This window comes from Atractosteus spatula, chromosome 6 (genome assembly GCF_055471065.1).
Source record: "Atractosteus spatula isolate fAtrSpa1 chromosome 6, fAtrSpa1.hap1, whole genome shotgun sequence".
Lineage (NCBI taxonomy): Eukaryota > Metazoa > Chordata > Actinopteri > Semionotiformes > Lepisosteidae > Atractosteus > Atractosteus spatula.
In genome coordinates, this window is record NC_142711.1 from 15,485,001 (window position 1) to 15,505,305 (window position 20,305).

Consider the following 20,305-nt stretch of genomic DNA (forward strand, 5'->3'; position numbering starts at 1 on the left):
GATCTTCGGCGTCTTCCACGGGCCTGTGCGTGACTTCAGCTTCGCCGTGGAGTCCTTTCTCTGCTTTCTCCGCTGTGTAGCTGAGCCGGGCACCGTGTCTCCCTCCTGTAGCCAGCTGCGTAACTCGGTACGTTTGTGTGCGCGTGAGTCAGGCCCCGTAGCCTTGTGGCTCCATAGTTCAGGGGTTAGAGCACTGGTCTTGTAAACCAGGGGTCGCGAGTTCAAATCTCGCTGGGGCCTTTCGCCCTCCTTTTGCACCCGGAGCAGGGTCTCCCGCTTGTAAAGGGGTATCAGCTGAGGGCCATAATTGTGTGATTACTGGCAAGCAACAGGGTGTGGTGGCTCTTGACTTCCTCTGTCTCTTGCTCGCTTCCTGTCCCTCACTCACACCCCACGCCCCGGGGACGTCACACCCTGCTGTGATAATTGATAGGTGCCGAGGAAAACAATGCCAAGCTGGCTGTCGTTGTCCTCATCAAGTCCCGGGCTCCTCCCCGACTGTGTGGGAACTGACAAGCACTTGCGACAAATGCTGCCATTGGACTCCTTGATTAAGAAGGCGGGGGCCCCTGCGTGGATGAAGCAGCAGTTCAGCAGAAGGACGAGAGAGATTTTCCTGGAGAGCCTGTGCAGACCAGGAAGCGGACACACTGGCTTCTTGTGTTTTCATTGCCCGCCACAGGCTGCTTTGGCATAAGGGGCCCGACCTGAGCAGCGCGGGCATCCCGGAGGGAGCCATCTTTTCGCGGTCTGGTTCTGGCCTTGTGTAGGGAAAGCCTGACGTCAATATCGAAGATTGTCGTGATTCCGTTCCCCCAGCGGCAAAGTGCTCTCGACTTGGTGTAAGTCTTGTTTTCTTCTTTGTGCTGGGCGATCTGGTTTTCTTTCTGTGTGTGAGTGTTAACCCGCCGATGTGTGATGGCTGTAACTGCTGTGATTGTGAAGAATCTTTAGCAATCTTGTACTGCAAGTTTTGTCTGTCAAGCGACACTAGTCTGTATGACACTGAACCTCGTGGGTTTCCCTGCTGTGTCCTTCCAGTCATTCACACCACGGTTCCTCCCCCAGTTGGCTGACCATTGCGTCACGGAAGCTGTTGTAGCAGTGATTCTTTTGCGGGTTAGATCTAAGTGACGACGGCAGGCGGGGTCATGTCTTCAACGCGTTAGTGCAGTTTTAAAATCGCGGGTCGATGAGTCTCTGTCTCAATTAAAGATCGCCGAGCTTGGCCCCGCTTTCAGGGCCGACGTCGGTCGCGCTGCGGGCACGCCACAGACGGGAGAGGGCCCTCCCCCGTGTCCCTGGTGGTCTAGTGGTTAGGATTCGGCGCTCTCACCGCCGCGGCCCGGGTTCGATTCCCGGTCAGGGAAGCGTGGCTTTTTCCCCCACCCCGTTTGTTTCCCTTAGAGCCATGCTAGACGTTGAACTGGGAGGAGGTGTTCCGGGTATTTTGCCGACGCGGGAACTTCTGTCATAAAATACACGCATGTCTGCTGTACACTCAGTCGTCCGCAGTAGTGGGTGATATACAGCAGGTCCTAGAAAGGTTGATGAGTAAAAGCGGGTCCCCTTGCCCGGGAGGCACGCGCGAGGAAAGCAGCCGTCGATCCCGGACACCGCTTCCGATTTCAACGGCACTCGCGACAGGTTCCACCGATATTTGAACTCGGATCACTGGATTCAGAGTCCAGAGTGCTAACCATTACACCATGGAACCGCACGGGAGACGGGGCGACTGTCGATTCCCTCTGTGATCTTCGGCGTCTTCAACCGGCCTGTGCGTGACTTCAGCTTCGCCGTGGCGTCCTTTCTCTGCTTTCTCCGCTGTGTAGCTGAGCCGGGCACCGTGTCTCCCTCCTGTAGCCAGCTGCGTAACTCGGTACGTTTGTGTGCGCGTGAGTCAGGCCTCGTAGCCTTGTGGCTCCATAGCTCAGGGGTTAGAGCACTGGCCTGGTAAACCAGAGGTCGTGAGTTCAAATCTCGCTGGGGCCTTTCGCCCTCCTTTTGCACCCGGAGCAGGGTCTCCCGCTTGTAAAGGGGTATCAGCTGAGGGCCATAATTGTGTGATTACTGGCAAGCAACAGGGTGTGGTGGCTCTTGACTTCCTCTGTCTCTTGCTCGCTTCCTGTCCCTCACTCACTCCCCACGCCCCGGGGAAGTCACACCCTGCTGTGATAATTGATAGGTGCCGAGGAAAACAATGCCAAGCTGGCTGTCGTTGTCCTCATCAAGTCCCGGGCTCCTCCCCGACTGTGTGGGAACTGACAAGCACTTGCGACAAATGCTGCCATTGGACTCCTTGATTAAGAAGGCGGGGGCCCCTGCGTGGATGAAGCAGCAGTTTAGCAGAAGGGCGAGAGAGATTTTCCTGGAGAGCCTGTGCAGACCAGGAAGCGGACACACTGGCTTCTTGTGTTTTCATTGCCCGCCACAGGCTGCTTTGGCATAAGGGGCCCGACCTGAGCAGCGCGGGCATCCCGGAGGGAGCCATCTTTTCGCGGTCTGGTTCTGGCCTTGTGTAGGGAAAGCCTGACGTCAATATCGAAGATTGTCGTGATTCCGTTCCCCCAGCGGCAAAGTGCTCTCGACTTGGTGTAAGTCTTGTTTTCTTCTTTGTGCTGGGCGATCTGGTTTTCTTTGTGTGTGTGAGTGTTAACCCGCCGATGTGTGATGGCTGTAACTGCTGTGATTGTGAAGAATCTTTAGCAATCTTGTACTGCAAGTTTTGTCTGTCAAGCGACACTAGTCTGTATGACACTGAACCTCGTGGGTTTCCCTGCTGTGTCCTTCCAGTCATTCACACCACGGTTCCTCCCCCAGTTGGCTGACCATTGCGTCACGGAAGCTGTTGTAGCAGTGATTCTTTTGCGGGTTAGATCTAAGTGACGACGGCAGGCGGGGTCGTGTCTTCAACGCGTTAGTGCAGTTTTAAAATCGCGGGTCGATGAGTCTCTGTCTCAATTAAAGATCGCCGAGCTTGGCCCCGCTTTCAGGGCCGACGTCGGTCGCGCTGCGGGCACGCCACAGACGGGAGAGGGCCCTCCCCCGTGTCCCTGGTGGTCTAGTGGTTAGGATTCGGCGCTCTCACCGCCGCGCCCCGGGTTTGATTCCCGGTCAGGGAAGCGTGGCTTTTTCCCCCACCCCGTTTGTTTCCCTTAGAGCCATGCTAGACGTTGAACTCGGAGGAGGTGTTCCGGGTATTTTGCCGACGCGGGAACTTCTGTCATAAAATACACGCATGTCTGCTGTACACTCAGTCGTCCGCAGTAGTGGGTGATATACAGCAGGTCCTAGAAAGGTTGATGAGTAAAAGCAGGTCCCCTTGCCCGGGAGGCACGCGCGAGGAAAGCAGCCGTCGATCCCGGACACTGCTTCCGATTTCAACGGCACTCGCGACAGGTTCCACCGAGATTTGAACTCAGATCGCTGGATTCAGAGTCCAGAGTGATAACCATTACACCATGGAACCGCACGGGATACAGGGCGACTGTCGATTCCCTCTGTGATCTTCGGCGTCTTCCACGGGCCTGTGCGTGACTTCAGCTTCGCCGTGGAGTCCTTTCTCTGCTTTCTCCGCTGTGTAGCTGAGCCGGGCACCGTGTCTCCCTCCTGTAGCCAGCTGCGTAACTCGGTACGTTTGTGTGCGCGTGAGTCAGGCCCCGTAGCCTTGTGGCTCCATAGCTCAGGGGTTAGAGCCCTGGTCTTGTAAACCAGGGGTCGCGAGTTCAAATCTCGCTGGGGCCTTTCGCCCTCCTTTTGCACCCGGAGCAGGGTCTCCCGCTTGTAAAGGGGTATCAGCTGAGGGCCATAATTGTGTGATTACTGGCAAGCAACAGGGTGTGGTGGCTCTTGACTTCCTCTGTCTCTTGCTCGCTTCCTGTCCCTCACTCACACCCCACGCCCCGGGGAAGTCACACCCTGCTGTGATAATTGATAGGTGCCGAGGAAAACAATGCCAAGCTGGCTGTCGTTGTCCTCATCAAGTCCCGGGCTCCTCCCCGACTGTGTGGGAACTGACAAGCACTTGCGACAAATGCTGCCATTGGACTCCTTGATTAAGAAGGCGGGGGCCCCTGCGTGGATGAAGCAGCAGTTCAGCAGAAGGGCGAGAGAGATTTTCCTGGAGAGCCTGTGCAGACCAGGAAGCGGACACACTGGCTTCTTGTGTTTTCATTGCCCGCCACAGGCTGCTTTGGCATAAGGGGCCCGACCTGAGCAGCGCGGGCATCCCGGAGGGAGCCATCTTTTCGCGGTCTGGTTCTGGCCTTGTGCAGGGAAAGCCTGACGTCAATATCGAAGATTGTCGTGATTCCGTTCCCCCAGCGGCAAAGTACTCTCGACTTGGTGTAAGTCTTGTTTTCTTCTTTGTGCTGGGCGATCTGGTTTTCTTTGTGTGTGTGAGTGTTAACCCGCCGATGTGTGATGGCTGTAACTGCTGTGATTGTGAAGAATCTTTAGCAATCTTGTACTGCAAGTTTTGTCTGTCAAGCGACACTAGTCTGTATGACACTGAACCTCGTGGGTTTCCCTGCTGTGTCCTTCCAGTCATTCACACCACGGTTCCTCCCCCAGTTGGCTGACCATTGCGTCACGGAAGCTGTTGTAGCAGTGATTCTTTTGCGGGTTAGATCTAAGTGACGACGGCAGGCGGGGTCGTGTCTTCAACGCGTTAGTGCAGTTTTAAAATCGCGGGTCGATGAGTCTCTGTCTCAATTAAAGATCGCCGAGCTTGGCCCCGCTTTCAGGGCCGATGTCGGTCGCGCTGCGGGCACGCCACAGACGGGAGAGGGCCCTCCCCCGTGTCCCTGGTGGTCTAGTGGTTAGGATTCGGCGCTCTCACCGCCGCGGCCCGGGTTCGATTCCCGGTCAGGGAAGCGTGGCTTTTTCCCCCACCCCGTTTGTTTCCCTTAGAGCCATGCTGGACGTTGAACTCGGAGGAGGTGTTCCGGGTATTTTGCCGACGCGGGAACTTCTGTCATAAAATACACGCATGTCTGCTGTACACTCAGTCGTCCGCTGTAGTGGGTGATATACAGCAGGTCCTAGAAAGGTTGATGAGTAAAAGCGGGTCCCCTTGCCCCGGGAGGCACGCGCGAGGAAAGCAGCCGTCGATCCCACACACCGCTTCCGATTTCAACGACACTCGCGACAGGTTCCACCGAGATTTGAACTCAGATCGCTGGATTCAGAGTCCAGAGTGCTAACCATTACACCATGGAACCGGATGGGAGAGGGGGCGACTGTCGATTCCCTCTGTGATCTGCGGCGTCTTCCACGGGCCAGTGCGTGACTTCAGCTTCGCCGTGGCGTCCTTTCTCTGCTTTCTCCGCTGTGTAGCTGAGCCGGGCACCGTGTCTCCCTCCTGTAGCCAGCTGCGTAACTCGGTACGTTTGTGTGCGCGTGAGTCAGGCCCCGCAGCCTTGTGGCTCCATAGCTCAGGGGTTAGAGCACTGGTCTTGTAAACCAGGGGTCGCGAGTTCAAATCTCGCTGGGGCCTTTCGCCCTCCTTTTGCACCCGGAGCAGGGTCTCCCGCTTGTAAAGGGGTATCAGCTGAGGGCCATAATTGTGTGATTACTGGCAAGCAACAGGGTGTGGTGGCTCTTGACTTCCTCTGTCTCTTGCTCGCTTCCTGTCCCTCACTCACACCCCACGCCCCGGGGACGTCACACCCTGCTGTGATAATTGATAGGTGCCGTGGAAAACAATGCCAAGCTGGCTGTCGTTGTCCTCATCAAGTCCTGGGCTCCTCCCCGACTGTGTGGGAACTGACAAGCACTTGCGACAAATGCTGCCATTGAACTCCTTGATTAAGAAGGCGGGGGCCCCTGCATGGATGAAGCAGCAGTTCAGCAGAAGGGCGGGAGAGATTTTCCTGGACAGGCCCTAGAATGGTTGATGAGTAAAAGCATGTTTTCTTGCTGGCAGCAGTAGGACAGTACTGTTTCAATAGGAGCTACAGTCCCAGTACAATAGAACAGTCCTGTTACAATAGGAGCTGCAGTCCCAGTACAGGAGAACAGTCCTGTTACAATAGGAGCTGCAGTCCCAGTACAGGAGAACAGTCCTGTTACAATAGGAGCTACAGTCCCAGTACAGGAGAACTGTTCTGTTAAAATAGGGGCTACAGTCCCTTTACAGTAGAACAGTTATGGTACAGTAGAGAAGTGTAATACTACAATATTTATTTTACAACAGCAGTCTAGTAAATGTACCATAAAAATGATATGCTGTTATAGTAAATACAGTAATTATTAGAAGAAATACATTCAAATGATTACAATTTTATTAAACATATTTTTAAACGTTGAGAAAATGTATTAAACTGATCATTGAGTGTTAATCATGTAATCAGGTAAAGATAGAAATTGTTAAAAGCATGACAGATCCTTGAAACAGAGTCAGCATCTTATCCTTACTGATTCTACGTAACTCATCTTTTTCCTAATAGTGTAGACTCTTTAAAATCCATATTATTTACATGAATCTGTTATTTCCATGTCATCTTTGTAATCCAAACTGCATTTCTACATCTCTGTCTGCTATTAGAACACAGAAGACACCAACACCATGAATCACGAACTGCATTTTCAGTAAAGCCAGTGAGAAAGGTTAGTCAATGAATTTCTTCTTTGTGGTTTTGTCCTGAGAAAGAGGGTAATAAACAGGAGCTGGAGGTCAGTACTTTAGGGTCATCAAGCTGCCCTGTAAAAAGAACAGAGATGATGAGATCTCCAGCCCTCAGAGATTCAGGCATGAACACATAGCAGTATCGTAAGCAGATAAAGACTCACCTCCCTGGACAGCAAGCAGTTTCCCTGGTATTATCCCAGCAGGCTCTGCAGGACCACAGCCAAAAAGAGCACCGGAGCCAGGACACAGGAGGAGAGGGTGTGAGGGGCAGAGCTGCAGCTGGAGTACAAGAGGAGAGAGTCAGCCGGACAGATAGAGAGCTCAACTACTACAGTACCTGTTGGTGTAGTTCTTGTCGGTCTTCACGAATGAAGGAATCCGTCCAATCAGATTTCTGAGGTTTTACTTCCCCATCTGACTAATTTGGCCCTTCTGTTCTTGCTGGGGCTCTTTCTGTTCCTCCCATATCAACTTCCCTAAGTCCTCCACCTGCTGCTGGAGCATTAGCTGGAGCTCTGTATGCAGCTCTCCTTGAGCAGGTCCAGTGGAGGCCAAAGGCAGTGCTACGATGGTGGCGTTGGCTGCAGCTTCAGAATTCTCCCCCCAGCCGTCCTCCTCTAGCAGCTGTGCCTCCCGGGCCCAGTCCTGGAAGGCCAGGGTGGGCTCCCATCGATGTAACTCCCTTTGTAGAGGTACTAGTTGCAGACCTGCCAGGAGCTGGTTACGGAGATTGTTCTCACTATTTGTAGAGCCCTCCTGTTCTTCTGGTTTCCAACATTTGAACAGCTCACACAACCAGAGGATAAAAACCCTCAAAGACACCCCAGTTTCCTGTCTGGCCCTGAAAACGCAGACCAAAGACTTGCTACTGAAGGCCTTTCCTTAAACAGTTCATTCAGCACAGTGAAAATCCCCTCTACTGTTGTCTGTACTGCATAGTCTAACAGTTAAACCTTTTGTTTAGCAGTGTCCCCAGTTATCACCTAAATATCTCCTACACGTGTGTCCTCCATTCCCCATACCTCTCTCCTTTCTCTCCTCTAAGCTTAAGTACTCAACATGGCCATACTACAGTTGTGGTATTCCCGGTGCCATGGGGCCCTATCACCTCTTTGTTTCCTTTCCTGCCCCCTTCTGCCCAATGTCTGGTCCAAACTGACTCAGCAGCCCCACACACCTCCATGTGCCTCTCCTTAAGGTGTGTTAATTGCATTATGTCCAGGTGAGTTCTTCAATCCTTGCTAATTGTTTCCTACCTCAGTCTCTGCATTTGAAGACTTTGACAAAGATGAAAAGCGCATCCTTTTTTATATTTAACTTTTCTTCCTTGGGTCAAACTACTTCTGCTAAATAGGCATCAGGTGAGTATAGCTGAGATACCAAGTGAGAGGTTTGAGTTGTATGGAGTCAGCCAAACCACTGATCCTTTTTGCTGGCAAGTTTGGGCTGTATGGGGTGAGCCAGGTCACTGTATTTCTGTGAAGATGACATTTGAAATAACTGTGATTTCCTATTAAAGTCTGAGTTGTGTTTGTCTGTATCATAACTTTGGCACTGTGTTATTGTTGGCAGTATGTCTATTTAAATGTAGTGAACTATGTTCCTCAGAATTCTGTGGTGCTTTAGTGTGTATATTTTCTGAGCAGATACTGTTTTATTCCCAAATGATTTTTTTCATTGATTTGTTTGTTTAAATGCATTACTTATCCTTGAAAATAAATCTTCTGGATGTTCCTTCTCTGGCACCATTGCAGTGTCCTGTGCTTTTGTGAATCCCCAGAATAAAATTGAGTTCCTAGTCCTGTATAAACTAGGTGGTGTAGTAGAATAAATTTAACACTTTTTTTAAAAAAAGCCACTGAGATATCAACACTCCAGATGGCTTAAATGTCCCAAAAGTTTATTTTTCCCACACAACTCTACGTCATTATCGAACACATCCTGCTTATAGCCTCCTTTTTGGTCATTATGTGTTTTATTTCCACAAACCCATTCAAATAAAGACTGAAATGAAACCAACATTAAAGGCTGATCAACGTACCTTAAGAAAGAACATTCATGATTACTGGAGGTTCCACTGGATTCTAGAACAATCTTCTTGCCTTTGTCTGTTTCTGTCACTGACTTCACCTTGAACTTCTCAAAGGGAGGGATCAGCACCTCGGCCTCAGTTGGAAACTGGGAGAACTTCTCAATGTCCACCCCATGGCAGGTCTGGATTTCGAAGAAGGTAGTATCTCCAAAATCATGTGCAGAGGCTTCATCTTTAGAGCTGGATAAAAACTGGCCCAATCTTATTTCTGAGTTCACTTCTGCCACAAAGTCTTCTCTACTTCCTCTGTACACCTTATAGCAGAGAGGATGTTGTTGTCTCAGCAAGCGGAGAGCGTCGGTCAGCAGGAAGTGAAGAGACTTGTATGGGTAGGTGTTCATGTACTCCTGCACGCTGCCCCCACTGCTTCTTGTGGCTTCATTGAATTCCTGGTAAATGGAGTTGGAGGTGTAGACAAAAATTGCTCTGCAGTGCTCAGGTGTTCCCCCAGGTACAGTGTCAGTGCATTTAGCATAATTCCAAGCTTCATTAAACAAACTGCTCTCATTCTTCTCCTTCTCCAGAAGTCCCTCCTTTCACTGTGACATTCATCATCTTAGTCTGACAGCTAACATACTGATCATCAACTGAATTCTTGGCCATGTCCAGCTTCGTCATTTGAGGGAACTGCAATATAGAAGTAATATATATAGAAAAAAATATATAATACATTGTAAAGCAATCATGTTTTTCATAACAATGAATAAGTTTACCAGCTAACACAAGAATACCAGTTTGCCTGTCCAAGACAGATTTTGTTTAAGAATTGTGTTTTTTTTAATGAGTATGTAATCACCACACTACAAAACGTTGAGAATTAAAAGAAATAATGTGAATTCTGTCCTAGCTTGAGCAAATGAATCAGTTTTTAATATATTTTTACAATGTCATAGGTAGCAGAGTGTTCTGTATAGGTTTCACGAGATGAGATCATTGCAGTGATGTCACTTTCTGTGAAGTTTCCTGCCTCAGGAGGCTGGTCTTTTGGCGTAGCAGATTTCAGCACTCGAAGAGGGCTGGGAGGTGTCTGCGAGATACATGTGCGCATATATTAAGTAAATACATAAACTCACCGATTTTGTAGACTCTCCACAAGTAATAGCACTGAGCCCGACAAAGTAGACAATGATCCAGTGAGTCCTATCCTGCCACATCTTGGGACACCAGCACGATATTACTGTGGGGTCTGGAACACACACACCACAGTGAGCACAAGTGGAATAGGAATTTGCAATATTTTCTGCGCACACTTTGTTTTGATGAAAGTATACATACCATGTGACTTTGTATTATACAGTATATAACCTTGAATGTGGCACAGTGGCACAGGGGTTAGCGTTACTGTTACCACCTAAGTACCTTCATATTTTTTTATTTTCAGTTTATTTTATATTAAAATACTGAACAGTTCAATTACAGGGTAATGAAATGCAAAGTTTTTATACATTTGTTAAAAGGTCATTCTAATCTCTGAACTCCCCCCTGTAGGCTCTGGTCAGCTGAGGCTGGTTCTGTGCTCACTGTATCCAGGATGACATCTCAGACTGTTGGTGACCATGGCTCTTATGTCACTGCTTCTTTGTCAAGGAATTCCTTTCCTCTGGTTCTCAAAGAGACAAAGTCTTTGACTCTTTTCAAATCTCAACATAAAACGGACCTTTTTAGTAGGGCCTATATCTTACAGTTTATCCTGTTTGTTCTTGTTTCATTATATTGACTTTTTATTGTATTTTATCTCTTTTTTCTTATTTACTACCATGTATAGTGTCCTTGGGTTTGGAAAAGTCCTTTATAAATAAAAAAATATTATTACTGTAAGAACTGAGATTTGTAGTATCACATTTTCTAAGCAGAGCAAATGTATTCTAATCGTCGATTGAAACTGCAGTTTCGATTGATACTAATATTGATTGATTACTGACGATTTGCTGTCATTATATCACTTTTAAATCCTGTAATATGTCCATCCTACTTTTGTATTGCTGCTTCATGAACCTCAAATAATATGAAAGTTACATCTTATACCCATTTCTGTCCGAAGGCTTAGAAGATGTTAGAAGTAGGTAAGAAATTCAAGTACGTAGTTGTGTCGGCATGCGTAGGCTGCAAAGGAACAAGTAAAGGGTTTAATCCATGCTGAAAGGCAAGGAGACACAATGTTTCGGCTGTGTAGCCTGAAACATACCTTAAGAAGGCTCCACAGCCAAAACGTTGTGTCTCTTCTTTTCCTTTTAGCATGGAATAAACCTTTACCTGTTCCTTAGAAGACATTAAGTTGACTTTGATGAAAGGAGCCTGGTGGATTTCTGTATTAAGAGTTTTAGATAAGTGCTGATAGAAGCTGTCCTCATTAAAACCTCTAGGAGGGGATGTATTACCCATACAGGTTCAAGTGAAGGACACCTAGGTCATTAAACCCGAGTCCGTGGGTTGCCAAAGTAACTTCCTTATTGGGCTGTACAGTATGTTCCAGTGAAGACTAGAGGGAAAGTATTTTGGGATGTTTTCTGATCATCTAGGAGTGTAGGTGGGATCGTTAAATGGTAATTATGGCACTGCGCAATTTATTAACCAGCTAGGGTTAAAAAGTTACAGTAAAGGTGGGCAATACTTAGCCAGCTACCCCCATCCGGAAGTATATTTAATGCCAGTTGTATGCTCCTATTCTTTAAGATTCCTGTGCTTTATAGATTTATTCTCCCAGTGTGCACATCAAGAATAAAGAAAAAGATTCACCTCACTACTGTCTCTGGTCTGATTCATATTTGGGGCTGTTTGTCTGCTTGATTTTGATCTTAACATTATTATTGATTTCATTTTAATGTTTTTGCTATACTGTATATTCTTAAGTCTATGATATATTTGATGTTTAATTATTATGATAGGGTTTTAAAACATTTATTTTATTCATTGTTGTTTCATTACTCTCCCAGTATATAAACAGGGAAGTTGCTTTTCTCTATATATATATCCTGGACTGTTGGCTGCTGCTACTACATTCTCTCTGTTGCTGTCTACAGCCCTCTATCACTATCATTAAAGCACAATACACACTGATAGTCCTGCAATTCCGCTGTCCTGTCCATTCTTCCTCACTCTAGGTCAAATAAGGGAGGATCGCTGTAATATCACACTAGCAATTCTCTATATGGTAATTCTTTGTAGATGTTAATGCAATGGCTAAGAAAGGGTTACTTCTGACAAGATTCAAGATAAGATTCAAGTCCCATATAGGCTTGAGAAACTGAACCTTTATTTCACACAGGGGTTGAAAGTTATTAGAAGTATTTCATATATTACATATTTCTGAGAATACATTTACAAACAACCACCACTTTGTGACAGAGGAGACTCAGCTTTCAGGAAGCAATTTGTATCAGAGCTACTCATGTTTTTAAGTAATATTAATCAATGGACTATTTCTTTAATTAATTAATTGTGAAGAAACCGCTTCCCAAGTACAGTAGATTGAACGCAATAATGCACAAAATTACTTGATACAACAAAGAGGAAGGGGTACATTTTAATTAATACTCCTTACATATTAATTGTTCAATTTTAGGAGTTCTAATCTCATATGTACACTTCATATATCCCAGGTCCTCAAGTTCAATTACTAAAAAGGAACATTAACAGCTGGCATGTTTATATTGAAACATCTTGCTTTTATAGATTTGGGTTTGAATAAATATATTGGGCTGAACATGTCTGATTGTCTCAGCAGTTCTCAGAACACCCTGAATGAACAAGGGACTCAGAGTTATTATTTTTACAGTCCTGTAATCCTTGCATTTACTTACTCAGGTGAAAAACAGAGCACTGGATGTTCTCTTGTGTAGGAACTCCTAGAAAAGGGTGCTTTTTAATCTGAACAAATATTAGGAGGAATATAGAGGCAACACAGCAGACACAGAACTTCAGGAGTAGGATGGCAAGCACTGTACCTTCTGGTTTCAGGGTCCTCTTGGGTGGTAAGTCTCTGATCTGTTTGGCTGCAGCACTCTGACTCCGGGATTTCAGCAGAATAAGATGGGATGTTTCTTCCAGGTTCTTAGGATGCAGGGTTTTGAATTCACTACAGGCAAAACACTTACCAGACAAGGACAGGATAAAAGATGCGAGCTCTGTTACAAGAGCTGTGCTAATGTGACCAGCTCTGTGTGTTATCGAGTCTTTCTTACCACACAACTCAACTGAAACTGAAAGTGAAACAAAGTATTCAAGGAAATGAGTCCTGTTTGAATTGCTTGAGTTTTTATGTACACAGGACAAAATGATTTTTCACTCTCCCCCACCATCGCATACACATAAAAAGACACATATTCACACCCTATCACACATATGACACTCACTCTCACACGCACTCACACACAACCCATCCCACACACACACACTGAGCTGTTGTTTTACTGTGCATTTATTTTGAGAAGACTACTTTTACAGCAACTGCTAGTGTCACAATATGGGGGTGTTATAATGAGGTATCATAAGGAACGTTACCTGACTACAATACAAGAAAATTGTAAGTGTATAAGCACCTTTTTCTCCACAACAGGATCTTTTTCTCCCCCAGAACCAGCAGTGCAGCGACAGAGCAGCACAAGCCAATTTGACTGCACAATGGTAGTTTAATTCCTCAGACAACTACACTTTATTACCATCACAAGCAACCTACCACTGTCACTAACAATCTATCACAAACTACAATCTTTCTGATCCACCTAACCACACTCTTGTACGTCTTGCAGAATTGGTCCTCCCACTGAATGCTTCCTCATTCAATAACCTTTTTTACCAGCAGGTTAGTGGAGTTGCCATGGACACCAGGATGGGACCCAGCTATGCTCATATTTTTGTTGTCTGGGTAGAAGAATGCTTCTTCACTTCCCACACTGGCTTTGTCCCTGACCTCTACAGGCGATACATCGATGACTCCGTCTTTGCCGCCCCATGCTGTAATGACCAGCTAGAGCACTTTCTGCATCACTGCACTAACTTCCACCCATCCCTCAAGTATATAGTTAACATGTCTTCCAGTCAACCCAATTAGGAACTCCCGTCCTCACCATTGCATTCCATTGGTGCTTCCCTACCACCCTAACACCCTTTCTCCCTCCAGGACCATTAATGACAACTTCCCCATTTTACAGGATGACCACTGGTACTCTATTTCTGACCACCCCCTTATCTCCTATTGCCAACCACCTAATCTGAGCAACCTTAACCACCCATTTCTTGCAGAAAATACCCAGCTATTTACATTGGTGAGACAGGAAGAAGCCTCATAGACTGTTTCAGGGAACATGTCAGATCTGTGAGGATCAAAGAGCTCTCCAAGCCGAGGTCCCCATTTCACCTCCAACAGACATTCAGGGATCATACTGATCTCTCCATCTGCATCCTCCTCAGAACTCCTATTGCAGAAAGACATCTGAAACCAAAATTTTGCTGAAACAAGAATCACACTTTCCCCTTCTCTCAAAGACAGATTCGTATCCTTCTAAAACCCTTCCATTCCTTCGCAGATTCTGGCTTTTCATGCCTCTCCTCCATTTCTCCCTGAACCTGGACACTCATTCTCTTCTGCTTCATGCCCATTTGCTCCCTGCTCTCCGCCACTTCCTCTCTACTCTGTCTTTTGTTCTCCCATGCCTATTTATCTGCTAGTTCCCCTCTCTCCCTCACACCTGATGAAGGTTTCACAACCAAAAGGTTGTGTCTCTTTTTCTCCTTTTAGCATGGAATAAACCTTTACATGTTCCTTAGAAGATGTTAAGTTGACTTTGATGAAAGGAGCCTGGTGGATTTCTGTATTAAGAGTTATAGATAAGTGCTGATAGAAGCTGTCCTCATTAAAACCTCTAGGTGTGGATGTATCACTCATACAGGTTCAAGTGAAGGACACCAAGGTCATTATACCCGAGTCCGTGGGTTAGCAAAGTAACTTCCTTATTTGGCTGTACAGTATCTTCCAGTGAAGATTAGAGGGAAAGTATTATGGGATGTTTTCTGACAATCTAGGAGTGTAGGTGGGATCGTTAAATGATAATTATGGCACTGCGCAATTTATTAGCCAGCTACGTTTACAAAGTTACAGTAAAGTTGAGCAATACGTTGCCAGCCACCCCCATCCGGAAGTATATTTAATGCCAGTTGTATGCTCCTATTCTTTAAGATTCCTGTGCTTTATAGATTTATTCTCCCAGTGTGCACATCAAGAATAAAGAAAAAGATTCACCTCACTACTGTCTCTGGTCTGATTCATATTTGGGGCTGTTCTGACTGCTTGATTTTGATCTTAACATTATTATTGATTTAATTTTAAATTATTTGCTATACTGTATATTCTTAAGTCTATGATATATTTGATGTTTAATTATTATTATAAGGTTTTAAAACATTTATTTTATTCATCGTTGTTTCATTACTCTCCCAGTATATAAACAGGGAAGTTGCTTTTCTCTATATACTGTATATCCTGGACTGTTAGCTGCTGCTACTACATTCTCTCTGTTGCTGTCTACAGCCCTCTATCACTATCATTAAAGCACAATACACACTGATAGTCCTGCAGTTCCGCTGTCCTATGCATTCTTCCTCACTCTAGGTCAAATAAGGGAGGATCGCTGTAATATCATACCAGTAATTCTCTATATGTGTTCAATATCATGATGGAGCTGTTGTTTTATTGTGCATTTCAGGAAGTCTATTTTGAGAAAACTACTTTCACAGCAACTGCTAGTGTCACAATATGGGGGTGTTATAATGAGGTATCATAAGGAACGTTAGCTGACTACAACACAAGAAAATTGTAAGTGTATGAGAACCTTTTTCTCCACAACAGGATCTTTTTCTCCCCCAGAACCAGCAGTGCAGCGACAGAGCAGCACAAGCCAGTTAGACTGCACAATGGTAGTTTAATTCCTCAAACAACTACACTTACAAGCTACCTATCACTGTCACTAACAATCTTTCACAAACTACAATCTTTCTGATCCACCTAACCACACTCTTGTACGTCTTGCAGAATTGGTCCTCCCACTGAATGCTTCCTCATTCAATAACCTTTTTTACCAGCAGGTTAGTGGAGTTGCCATGGACACCAGGATGGGACCCAGCTATGCTCATATTTTTGTTGTCTGGGTAGAAGAACACTTCTTCACTTCCCACACTGGCTTTGTCCCTGACCTCTACAGGCGATACATCAATGACTCCATCTTTGCCGCCCCATGCTGTAATGACCAGCTAGAGCACTTTCTGCATCACTGCACTAACTTCCACCCATCCCTCAAGTATATAGTTAACATGTCATGTTAACATGTCTTCCAGTCAACCCAATTAGGAACTCCCGTCCTCACCATTGCATTCCATTGGTGCTTCCCTACCACCCTAACACCCTTTCTCCCTCCAGGACCATTAATGACAACTTCCCCATTTTACAGGATGACCACTGGTACTCTATTTCTGACCACCCCCTTATCTCCTATTGCCAACCACCTAATCTGAGCAACCTTAACCACCCATTTCTTGCAGAAAATACCCAGCTATTTACATTGGTGAGACAGGAAGAAGCCTCATAGACTGTTTCAGGGAACATGTCAGATCTGTGAGGATCAAAGAGCTCTCCAAGCCGAGTTCCCCATTTCACCTCCAACAGACATTCAGGGATCATACTGATCTCTCCATCTGCATCCTCCTCAGAACTCCTATTGCAGAAAGACATCTGAAACCAAAATTTTGCTGAAACAAGAATCACACTTTCCCCTTCTCTCAAAGACAGATTCGTATCCTTCTAAAACCCTTCCATTCCTTCGCAGATTCTGGCTTTTCATGCCTCTCCTCCATTTCTCCCTGAACCTGGACACTCATTCTCTTCTGCTTCATGCCCATTTGCTCCCTGCTCTCCGCCACTTCCTCTCTACTCTGTCTTTTGTTCTCCCATGCCTATTTATCTGCTAGTTCCCCTCTCTCCCTCACACCTGATGAAGGTTTCACAACCAAAAGGTTGTGTCTCTTTTTCTCCTTTTAGCATGGAATAAACCTTTACATGTTCCTTAGAAGATGTTAAGTTGACTTTGATGAAAGGAGCCTGGTGGATTTCTGTATTAAGAGTTATAGATAAGTGCTGATAGAAGCTGTCCTCATTAAAACCTCTAGGTGTGGATGTATCACTCATACAGGTTCAAGTGAAGGACACCAAGGTCATTATACCCGAGTCCGTGGGTTAGCAAAGTAACTTCCTTATTTGGCTGTACAGTATCTTCCAGTGAAGATTAGAGGGAAAGTATTATGGGATGTTTTCTGACAATCTAGGAGTGTAGGTGGGATCGTTAAATGATAATTATGGCACTGCGCAATTTATTAGCCAGCTACGTTTACAAAGTTACAGTAAAGTTGAGCAATACGTTGCCAGCCACCCCCATCCGGAAGTATATTTAATGCCAGTTGTATGCTCCTATTCTTTAAGATTCCTGTGCTTTATAGATTTATTCTCCCAGTGTGCACATCAAGAATAAAGAAAAAGATTCACCTCACTACTGTCTCTGGTCTGATTCATATTTGGGGCTGTTCTGACTGCTTGATTTTGATCTTAACATTATTATTGATTTAATTTTAAATTATTTGCTATACTGTATATTCTTAAGTCTATGATATATTTGATGTTTAATTATTATTATAAGGTTTTAAAACATTTATTTTATTCATCGTTGTTTCATTACTCTCCCAGTATATAAACAGGGAAGTTGCTTTTCTCTATATACTGTATATCCTGGACTGTTAGCTGCTGCTACTACATTCTCTCTGTTGCTGTCTACAGCCCTCTATCACTATCATTAAAGCACAATACACACTGATAGTCCTGCAGTTCCGCTGTCCTATGCATTCTTCCTCACTCTAGGTCAAATAAGGGAGGATCGCTGTAATATCATACCAGTAATTCTCTATATGTGTTCAATATCATGATGGAGCTGTTGTTTTATTGTGCATTTCAGGAAGTCTATTTTGAGAAAACTACTTTCACAGCAACTGCTAGTGTCACAATATGGGGGTGTTATAATGAGGTATCATAAGGAACGTTAGCTGACTACAACACAAGAAAATTGTAAGTGTATGAGCACCTTTTTCTCCACAACAGGATCTTTTTCTCCCCCAGAACCAGCAGTGCAGCGACAGAGCAGCACAAGCCAGTTAGACTGCACAATGGTAGTTTAATTCCTCAAACAACTACACTTACAAGCTACCTATCACTGTCACTAACAATCTTTCACAAACTACAATCTTTCTGATCCACCTAACCACACTCTTGTACGTCTTGCAGAATTGGTCCTCCCACTGAATGCTTCCTCATTCAATAACCTTTTTTACCAGCAGGTTAGTGGAGTTGCCATGGACACCAGGATGGGACCCAGCTATGCTCATATTTTTGTTGTCTGGGTAGAAGAACGCTTCTTCACTTCCCACACTGGCTTTGTCCCTGACCTCTACAGGCGATACATCAATGACTCCATCTTTGCCGCCCCATGCTGTAATGACCAGCTAGAGCACTTTCTGCATCACTGCACTAACTTCCACCCATCCCTCAAGTATATAGTTAACATGTCATGTTAACATGTCTTCCAGTCAACCCAATTAGGAACTCCCGTCCTCACCATTGCATTCCATTGGTGCTTCCCTACCACCCTAACACCCTTTCTCCCTCCAGGACCATTAATGACAACTTCCCCATTTTACAGGATGACCACTGGTACTCTATTTCTGACCACCCCCTTATCTCCTATTGCCAACCACCTAATCTGAGCAACCTTAACCACCCATTTCTTGCAGAAAATACCCAGCTATTTACATTGGTGAGACAGGAAGAAGCCTCATAGACTGTTTCAGGGAACATGTCAGATCTGTGAGGATCAAAGAGCTCTCCAAGCCGAGTTCCCCATTTCACCTCCAACAGACATTCAGGGATCATACTGATCTCTCCATCTGCATCCTCCTCAGAACTCCTATTGCAGAAAGACATCTGAAACCAAAATTTTGCTGAAACAAGAATCACACTTTCCCCTTCTCTCAAAGACAGATTCGTATCCTTCTAAAACCCTTCCATTCCTTCGCAGATTCTGGCTTTTCATGCCTCTCCTCCATTTCTCCCTGAACCTGGACACTCATTCTCTTCTGCTTCATGCCCATTTGCTCCCTGCTCTCCGCCACTTCCTCTCTACTCTGTCTTTTGTTCTCCCATGCCTATTTATCTGCTAGTTCCCCTCTCTCCCTCACACCTGATGAAGGCTTCACAACCAAAAGGTTGTGTCTCTTTTTCTCCTTTTAGCATGGAATAAACCTTTACATGTTCCTTAGAAGATGTTAAGTTGACTTTGATGAAAGGAGCCTGGTGGATTTCTGTATTAAGAGTTATAGATAAGTGCTGATAGAAGCTGTCCTCATTAAAACCTCTAGGTGTGGATGTATCACTCATACAGGTTCAAGTGAAGGACACCAAGGTCATTATACCCGAGTCCGTGGGTTAGCAAAGTAACTTCCTTATTTGGCTGTACAGTATCTTCCAGTGAAGATTAGAGGGAAAGTATTATGGGATGTTTTCTGACAATCTAGGAGTGTAGGTGGGATCGTTAAATGATAATTATGGCACTGCGCAATTTATTAGCCAGCTACGTTTACAAAGTTACAGTAAAGTTGAGCAATACGTTGCCAGCCACCCCCATCCGGAAGTATATTTAATGCCAGTTGTATGCTCCTATTCTTTAAGATTCCTGTGCTTTATAGATTTATTCTCCCAGTGTGCACATCAAGAATAAAGAAAAAGATTCACCTCACTACTGTCTCTGGTCTGATTCATATTTGGGGCTGTTCTGACTGCTTGATTTTGATCTTAACATTATTATTGATTTAATTTTAAATTATTTGCTATACTGTATATTCTTAAGTCTATGATATATTTGATGTTTAATTATTATTATAAGGTTTTAAAACATTTATTTTATTCATCGTTGTTTCATTACTCTCCCAGTATATAAACAGGGAAGTTGCTTTTCTCTATATACTGTATATCCTGGACTGTTAGCTGCTGCTACTACATTCTCTCTGTTGCTGTCTACAGCCCTCTATCACTATCATTAAAGCACAATACACACTGATAGTCCTGCAGTTCCGCTGTCCTATGCATTCTTCCTCACTCTAGGTCAAATAAGGGAGGATCGCTGTAATATCATACTAGTAATTCTCTATATGTGTTCAATATCATGATGGAGCTGTTGTTTTATTGTGCATTTCAGGAAGTCTATTTTGAGAAAACTACTTTCACAGCAACTGCTAGTGTCACAATATGGGGGTGTTATAATGAGGTATCATAAGGAACGTTAGCTGACTACAACACAAGAAAATTGTAAGTGTATGAGAACCTTTTTCTCCACAACAGGATCTTTTTCTCCCCCAGAACCAGCAGTGCAGCGACAGAGCAGCACAAGCCAGTTAGACTGCACAATGGTAGTTTAATTCCTCAAACAACTACACTTACAAGCTACCTATCACTGTCACTAACAATCTTTCACAAACTACAATCTTTCTGATCC

At 45.1% G+C, this 20,305-nt stretch overlaps 10 non-coding genes across 10 annotated transcripts; 7 read left to right on the forward strand and 3 right to left on the reverse strand.

Moving 5' to 3' along the window:
• The first annotated feature begins 167 nt into the window (after window positions 1–167).
• trnat-ugu (transfer RNA threonine (anticodon UGU)) lies at window positions 168–240 on the forward strand. The gene has a single exon. It is a non-coding gene; the product is annotated as a tRNA-Thr (tRNA).
• Window positions 241–1,298: 1,058 nt separating this feature from the next.
• Window positions 1,299–1,370, forward strand: trnae-cuc (transfer RNA glutamic acid (anticodon CUC)). Its single transcript has one exon. It is a non-coding gene; the product is annotated as a tRNA-Glu (tRNA).
• Window positions 1,371–1,645: 275 nt separating this feature from the next.
• Window positions 1,646–1,717, reverse strand: trnaq-cug (transfer RNA glutamine (anticodon CUG)). Its single transcript has one exon. It is a non-coding gene; the product is annotated as a tRNA-Gln (tRNA).
• Window positions 1,718–1,919: 202 nt separating this feature from the next.
• Window positions 1,920–1,992, forward strand: trnat-ggu (transfer RNA threonine (anticodon GGU)). The gene has a single exon. It is a non-coding gene; the product is annotated as a tRNA-Thr (tRNA).
• A 1,058-nt stretch (window positions 1,993–3,050) lies between these two features.
• trnae-cuc (transfer RNA glutamic acid (anticodon CUC)) lies at window positions 3,051–3,122 on the forward strand. The gene has a single exon. It is a non-coding gene; the product is annotated as a tRNA-Glu (tRNA).
• A 275-nt stretch (window positions 3,123–3,397) lies between these two features.
• On the reverse strand, window positions 3,398–3,469 carry trnaq-cug (transfer RNA glutamine (anticodon CUG)). The gene has a single exon. It is a non-coding gene; the product is annotated as a tRNA-Gln (tRNA).
• A 202-nt stretch (window positions 3,470–3,671) lies between these two features.
• Window positions 3,672–3,744, forward strand: trnat-ugu (transfer RNA threonine (anticodon UGU)). Its single transcript has one exon. It is a non-coding gene; the product is annotated as a tRNA-Thr (tRNA).
• Window positions 3,745–4,802: 1,058 nt separating this feature from the next.
• trnae-cuc (transfer RNA glutamic acid (anticodon CUC)) lies at window positions 4,803–4,874 on the forward strand. The gene has a single exon. It is a non-coding gene; the product is annotated as a tRNA-Glu (tRNA).
• Window positions 4,875–5,150: 276 nt separating this feature from the next.
• Window positions 5,151–5,222, reverse strand: trnaq-cug (transfer RNA glutamine (anticodon CUG)). The gene has a single exon. It is a non-coding gene; the product is annotated as a tRNA-Gln (tRNA).
• Window positions 5,223–5,424: 202 nt separating this feature from the next.
• Window positions 5,425–5,497, forward strand: trnat-ugu (transfer RNA threonine (anticodon UGU)). The gene has a single exon. It is a non-coding gene; the product is annotated as a tRNA-Thr (tRNA).
• Window positions 5,498–20,305: the final 14,808 nt, after the last annotated feature.